Here is a 7,449-nt window from a genome sequence, read left to right as displayed (position 1 = left end):
CTCTCCCGCTCCTTGCATAACTGTGGTTATTCTAGAGCTAATACATGCCGACGAGCGCCGACCTCCGGGGATGCGTTCAGTTATCAGACCAAAACCAACCCGGGCCCGCCCGGCAGCTGTGGTTACTATAGATAACCTCGAGCCGATCGCACACCCCCGCGGTGGCGACGACCCATTTGAATGTCTGCCCTATCAACTTTCGATGGTACTGTCTATGCCTACCATGGTGACCGCGGGTGACGGGGAATCAGGCTTCGATTCCGGAGAGGGAGCCTGAGAAACGGCTACCACATCCAAGGAAGGCAGCAGGCGCGCAAATTACCCACTCCCGACCCGGGGAGGTAGTGACGAAAATTAACAATGCAGGACTCTTTCGAGGCCCTGTAATTGGAATGAGCGCACTTTAAATCCTTGAGCAAGGATCCATTGGAGGGAGAGTCTGGTGCCAGCAGCCGCGGTAATTCCAGCTCGAATAGCGTATCTTAAAGTTGCTGCAGTTAAAAAGCTCATAGTTGGATCTTGGCATTGAGCTGGCGGTCCGCCACGAGGCGAGCCACCGCCTGTCCCAGCCCCTGCCTCTTGGCGCCCCCTCGATGCTCTTAGCTGAGTGTCCCACGGGGCCCGAAGCGTTTACTTTGAGAAAATTAGAGTGTTCAAAGCAGGCCGGCCGCCGGCATACTGCAGCTAGGAATAATGGAATAGGACTCCGGTTCTATATTGTTGGTTTTCGGAAACGGGGCCATGATTAAGAGGGACGGCTGGGGGCATTGGTATTGTGCTGCTAGAGGTGAAATTCTTGGACTGGCGCAAGACGGCCTAGAGCGAAAGCATTTGCCAAGAATGTTTTCATTAATCAAGAACGAAAGTTGGAGGTTTGAAGACGATCAGATACCGTCGTAGTTCCAACCATAAACGATGCCGACTGGCGATCCAGCGGCGTTATTCCCATGACCCACCGGGCAGCTCCCGGGAAACCCAAGTCTTTGGGTTCCGGGGGAGTATGGTTGCAAAGCTGAAACTTAAAGGAATTGACGGAAGGGCACCACCAGGAGTGGAGCCTGCGGCCTTATTTGACTCAACACGGGAAACCTCAGCCGGCCCGGACACGGACAGGATTGACAGAATTAGAGCTCTTTTTCGATTCCGTGGGTGGTGGTGCATGGCTGTTCTTAGTTGGTGGAGCGATTTGTCTGGTTAATTCCGATAAGGAACGAGACTCTGGCATGCTAACTAGTTACGCGACCCCTGAGCGGTTGGCATCCAACTTCTTAGAGGGACAAGTGGCGTTCAGCCACCCAAGATTGAGCAATAACAGGTCTGTGATGCTCTTAGATGTCTGGGGCCGCATGCGCGCTACACTGACTGGCTCAGCTTGTGCCTACCCTCCGCCGGCAGGCGCGGGTATCCCGTTGAACCCCATTCATGATGGGGATTGGGGATTGCAATTCTTCCTTGTGAACGAGGAATTCCCAGTAAGCGCGGGTCATAAGCTCGCACGCCCGCTCCGTTCGCACGTTCGGCCCCCAGCCGCCGGCCCTGGTCGGCACTGGGGGCCACACGCCCTTCCCCTTCACCGCACGTCACAGCCCCAGAGGGAGAGAGACTGGAGGCATGCGGCACCTCCGGGCGCGGGGGGTCGGAATTGGGAGGGGGGGGAAAAGCCACTTGGTGCAGGGAAGCGTGTCATGTGCACACGCCATGCACACCTGCCACCGTGCGCGCGGGTGGGGCTCTCCCCACGCAACACCGTGCGTCGCAGCTGGGCCTAGAAGCATAGCATGCTCACCGCCGTCGCGACGGCTTGCCCCCCTATCCCCAATACCCGCCCCCCCACCCCGGCCTTGCGCTGGTCTGCCACCGGTCTGTCCCCGCCAGAGAGTGGGGGCGCGGCCGTGGGCTCCCGAGCCTCCCTTGTGCTGCCGCGGCTGGCGCCACCGAACGCTGGTCGCCAGTGTGCTGCCTGCGGGCGCCCTGGCGCGGCCTGAGTTCTCCCGAGCTTGGCTCTCCTCGGCATGTGTGCGAGAAAGCCGCCCGGGTGCCGGGAGGGAGGGGTGCTTGGCACGGCCCCTCCTGGAGGCGCACCCGTCCCTTCCCTCACTGCTTTGCCCATCAAGTGACGGCCGGCCGTCTGGCCGTGCCACCCATCGGCGGCCGAGGTGGAAAGGGCGAGGGAGCCGGGTGGTGGGGGCGCCTTCGGGGCTCAGAGGAGGCCGCTCCTCCGGCCCTTCCCACACCGGGGAGCAGGACCTTTGCCGGCCGGCAGAGTTCCCCGCTCTTGGGCTGAGCGGCCCCCCTCTCACGCGGGGCAGAGAAACTCCAAGGGCCGAGGCCTCCCGGCGTTCCGTGCCGTGCTTCGTGGTGTGTGCGCACGCCCAAGGTGTGCTCGGTGGTCGGGCCCGCGTCCCCCGCGCCAGCGGGGTGGCCCAAGCCATGGCGGTCCTCTCGGACGCGCAGCGCCGGGCTACTGAGGGAAACCCCGGGCCCTGAGAAGCACGTGGCGGTGGTGGCGGCAGATGTCGGGCGCGCCCCCGCCGGTGGATGCTCCCCTGAGGGCAGCAGCGGGGGAGGCACCCCGGCAGGGCCATGCAGGTCATTTCCCTCACCTCAGGGCCAGGTACCTAGCACTCCCTGCCTCGGTGGTCCCCCCAGGTTTTTTCCCTCGGCGTTGTCAAACGCTGTGGGTTTGCTGAAAGGGGCCGGTGGGGCAGGGCGGCAGTTTTAAGACTCGGGCGGCTCGGCGCGGCCCACCGTGGCAGCGGCGGTGCCAGCGGCGGCGGTGGCAGGTGTGTCTGGCAGTGGCCGAGCGGGGTACCACTGAGGGGTGGAGAGCAGCTACTCCCACTGATCCCCTGCGGTGGTTGTCCCATCGCCACTGGCCGTGCTCCTCCGTCGCCGTCATTGTCCCGCTGCGTGCCGCAGGGGTCAACCACGCTGCGCCAAGGAGGGGCACCATTCCCCCGCCTCTCCAGCCCGGCCTCGATGGAGAGGCTGCGGCACGTGGTCAGCCGCAGGGGCCGACCCGCTTGCCTCGTCGTAACGGGCGGTGCTGGCAGAGAACGCGCGCTCTCCTCCCTTCCTCGGCCACGGGGTCATGGCCGCCAGGGCCCGCCCGCTCTCTCTCTTCTCGGACCGCCGCCATGGTCTCTGGCGCGCGCGGCGCCGCGTCCAGCGCATCCAGTGCCTCTCCTCCCCTCGATGGCCTTTTCTCCTCAAACGCGCAGCGGCGGCGCTGTCGTCCGCTGGCCGTCCCCTGGCACTACCGCCCGCCTGCTTGTGGAGGGCGAGCACTCGGTGGGCCCTCCAGCAGCGGAGGCCCGCAAGCGCAGGCGACTCTGTGCCGAGTGGCCGCGGCGCCGCTCGACGGGCATCCCTCCCTGCGGGGACGGTCAGCCGGAAGGCACCCGCCGTCGCCCAGCGGCGGTCCCGTCCCAGGCCCCACTTGTCACATCCTCCATCGCCCTTCCCAGCAGCGTGTGGGCCGCAGAAAGGCATGCGGGGCGGCCACGGGGGCGCTTCTCCGCGCCCGGTGTCCGCGTGCAAACAAGGAGAGCAGGCATTGCCCCCCAGCTCAGCGCCGTACCGCCTTCTGCCAGGCGCGTGCCCGAGGCAAGGGGCTCGAAGGTGCGACGCGGTGGTGGCAGTCTGGGAGTGCGGCCCCAGCGGCAGCGGGGTCTGCCGTCCGGCAGGTCTTGGGCGCTGGCGATGCCAGCTCTGCTCTCGGTGGCACCCACCTCTGGGGTTGGCGGGGGAGCGCATCCGCCAGTCACTTTCCCGCCCGGTAGGGGAGCGGTCCCGCAGGAGGCACGCTGGCGGGGGCCGGTCATCGTTGCTTGCCGTCTTGAGCCAGGGGAAGGCCGTGCAGTGGGGAAAGAGAAAAGCCGGCCGCGCAGCAGCGCAGCGGCACTCCACAAGGCCCGCGGCGTCGGGGGCCAAGGGAGAGCCGGTGTGTGCGGAGGCCGATGGCCACGCGCCCTCGGCCGCGTGCTGTGTGTGTTGTGCATGTCGTCCTGTGAAAGCGAGAAGCAGGTGGGCCACCGTGCCCTCCCGCATTCCAGCGCGCACCGCGTGGCCCTCCGCGCGGAGGCCGGGCCGAGCGCGGGTGCCTGGTCCGCCTCTGAAGGATGGCATTTGTGAGGTCGGTGTCACCCCTCGCGGGGGAGGTGGTCAGGAGTGCGGGCTCCCCTGCCTCTTGGCCGGCCTTCAGAGCGTGGGTTGCTCCAGTTGGTTTTTATTCCCCCTTCCGTTTCTGTGTGCTGGTACGGTCAAAGCCAGGCGCGCGCCCCCACGTCCTCAGTGCCAGAGTAACAAAAAAAGGGGCCGCTTGGCATGAGCGGTGCCCGAAAGGCAGACAACTCTTAGCGGTAGATCACTCAGCTCGTGCGTCGATGAAGAATGCAGCTAGCTGTGAGAATTAATGTGAATTGCAGGACACATTGACCATCGACCATTCGAAGGCACGTGCAGCCCTGGGTTCCTCCCGGGGCTACGCCTGTCTGAGCGTCGCTTGACAATCAATCACCGTCCAGGGGCCATGCCAGCGGCACGGCTGGGGTCGCCTCTCAGGCCCGTCGCCCGCAGCAGGCGGTGGCGGCGGTGGTGGTGGTGGCAGTGGCGGCGGCAGCAGCAGCAGCGTCCCGCCAGTGCCCGGAGGGAAGGCGGTCAGGGGTTTTGCAAGGGAAGCGTTTCCCTAGGCAGCCTCGATCCCTTCCCTGCGGCCCGGTGGGCCTCGTCGTTGTCGCAGTCGTCGTCGTTGTTGCTGCACAGGGCCTTTGTCCCCCTAAATGCAGACTCGGGGAGCTCCTGGAGCAAGTTGCTGGGGTGGAGCTCGTCCTCGCCGGGACTGTGCCGTGGATGCGGTGGCGCGGCGGCCTGGGGACAGCGAGAGACGGCGTCGAAAGGCGCTGCCGAGGGCTGAGAGAGAAAGAGAGAGGAGGGCGAGAAGGGGAGGCGAGGCACAGCCTTCCCCCCCAGCGTCCCCCCGCATGGGCGGCTGTCTGCAGGTGGGAACCGCGGTGGTACCGTGCTATGCTTCCGAGCACGCACACGTGGCAAGAGCGCCGGGGATGGTTGTTCCGACCCCGTCCTCCCTTCGCCTGCCCCCTCCTCTTCTGTTGCGGTCTCGGGGCTCGCCCAGGGGCGCTGTTGTTCCTCTCTGTCTCCCCGCCGAGGCCGTCGCGCACGCCACCGCCCGGCTGGTCCTCCTGCACGGGGCCATCCCTGCCCCACTCCCTTTTCGGTTCTCGTCTCCAGGATGGGGTCTCCGTCTCCTCGTCGCTTGCTCGTGCGCACCTGCGCGCTCTCTCTCTCCGGCTCCCTCCAGGAGCACGGAGAGGAGGGGGGACGGGCGGCGTAGCGGGCGGGGGAGACAAGGCGGCCATCGTCGCGCGTGCCCTTGTGCACGGCGCGGCCGAGCTTTTGGCTTGCAAGCTCAGATCAGACGTGGCGACCCGCTGAATTTAAGCATATCAGTCAGCGGAGGAAAAGAAACTAACAAGGATTCCCTCAGTAACGGCGGGAGAAGAGGGAAGAGCCCAGTGCCGAATCCCCGCCCTGCGGTGTGGCGCGGGATATGTGGCATACAGAACCCCCCCTCCCCGGCGGCGCTCTCGGGGGACCCAAGTCGTTGTGATCGAGGCCGCAGCCCGTGGACGGTGTGAGGCCAGTAGCAGCCCCCTGGCGCGCCGGGCCCGGGGCTTCTCAGAGTCAGGTTGATTGGGAATGCAGCCCAAAGCGGATGGTAAACTCCATCTAAGGCTAAATACCGGCACGAGACCAATAGCCAACAAGTACCATAAGGAAGAGTTGAAAAGAACTTTGCAGAGAGAGTTCAAGAGGGCGTGAAACCGTTAAGAGGAAAACGGGTGGGGCCCGCGCAGTCCGCCTGGAGGATTCAACTCGGCGAGTTGCGGTCGGCCGGCGCAGGCTCGGCGGATCCTGGCCTCCGCCTCCCCTCTGCCTCCCGGGCGTACCCCGTGCGCAGGGGTGAGCCGGGGAGGCGGGCTGGCGTGGGGACCGCCGCCCGGGCGGCAGCCAGCCCTGGCCGGGCGCATTTCCTCCGCAGCGGTGCGCCGCGACCAGCTCCGGGTTGGCTGGGAAGGCCTTCGGCGGGCAGGTGGCCCAGCACCGCGCGAGCAGCGGCGGGTGTTACAGCCCCCGGGCAGCAGGTCTTGCTGAATCCCAAGGCCGAGGGAGAGGACCGCCGTCGTGCCCTCCTCCCCCCCGTCAGCGGCACCGTGGCAGTGGGCGTCGCCTTTACCCCCCCCTCCCCCCCCCGGGGGAGGGGGGCGGGGGCGGCGTCCCCGCAGTGCGGCATTTTGCGCGGGTGTGCAGGGGCCGGGCCCTCCGGCCCCCAGCACCGCTGTCAACCGGGGTGGACTGTCCTCAGTGTGCCCCGACCACGTGGCGCCGCCAGGGCCGGGCTTGACAGGTCACGCTCAGGTGCCCGGGGTCCGCGGCGATGTTGGCTACCCACCCAACCCGTCTTGAAACACGGACCAAGGAGTCTAGCACGTGCGCGAGTCAGGGGCCGTTGTCAAAAGCCCGTGGCGCAATGAAGGTGACGGCCGGCGCGCGCCAGCTGAGGTGGGATCCCGGGGCGCATGTCGCGCCTGGCAGCCCCGGGCGCACCACCGGCCCGTCTCACCCGCCGCCCCCTCATGGGGCCGGGGAGGTGGAGTGTGAGTGTCCATGCTAGGACCCGAAAGATGGTGAACTATGCCTGGGCAGGCCGAAGCCAGAGGAAACTCTGGTGGAGGTCCGTAGCGGTCCTGACATGCAAATCGGTCGTCCGACCCGGGTCTAGGGGCGAAAGACTAATCGAACCATCTAGTAGCTGGTTCCCTCCGAAGTTTCCCTCAGGATAGCTGGCACTCGGCAATGGGCAGTTTTACCCGGTAAAGCGAATGATTAGAGGTCTTGGGGCCGAAACAATCTCAACCTATTCTCAAACTTTCAATGGGTAAGGGGGCTGGCTTGCTGGCGTGGAGCCGCGCCGTGGAATGCGAGTGCTCAGTGGCCACTTTTGGTAAGCAGAACTGGTGCTGCGGGATGAACCGAACGCCGGGTTAAGGCGCCCGATGCCGACGCTCATCAGAGCCCAGAAAAGGTGTTGGTTGATCTAGACAGCAGGACGGCGGCCATGGAAGTCGGAATCCGCTAAGGAGTGTGTAACAACTCACCTGCGGAATTAACTAGCCCTGAAAATGGATGGCGCTGGAGCGTCAGGCCCATACCCGGCCGTCGCCGGCAGTGCGATGCCCGTGGGGGCTAGGCCACGACGAGTAGGAGGGCCACTGTGGTGCGCCTCGAAGCCTGGAGCGTGGGCCCGGGTGGAGCCGCTGCAGGTGCAGATCTTGGTGGTAGTAGCAAATATTGAAACGAGAGCTTTGAAGCCCGAAGTGGAGTAGGGTTCCATGTGAACAGCAGTTGAACATGGGTCAGTCGGTCCTA

The 7,449-nt window shown here is 65.6% G+C and overlaps 1 non-coding gene and 1 pseudogene across 1 annotated transcript; both read left to right on the top strand.

The window, feature by feature from the left end:
• The first annotated feature begins 4,350 nt into the window (after positions 1–4,350).
• On the top strand, positions 4,351–4,503 carry LOC143694560 (5.8S ribosomal RNA). Its single transcript, XR_013183139.1, has one exon. It is a non-coding gene; the product is annotated as a 5.8S ribosomal RNA (ribosomal RNA).
• Positions 4,504–5,423: 920 nt separating this feature from the next.
• The window catches only part of LOC143694584 (28S ribosomal RNA), a 5,069-nt pseudogene continuing 3,043 nt past the window's right edge, over positions 5,424–7,449 (top strand).

The sequence above is a fragment of the Agelaius phoeniceus genome, chromosome 7 (assembly GCF_051311805.1).
Source record: "Agelaius phoeniceus isolate bAgePho1 chromosome 7, bAgePho1.hap1, whole genome shotgun sequence".
In the NCBI taxonomy this organism is placed as follows: Eukaryota; Metazoa; Chordata; class Aves; order Passeriformes; family Icteridae; genus Agelaius; species Agelaius phoeniceus.
The sequence above is the reverse complement of the archived record's forward strand: the minus strand, read 5'-3'. Positions and strand labels throughout refer to the sequence as shown.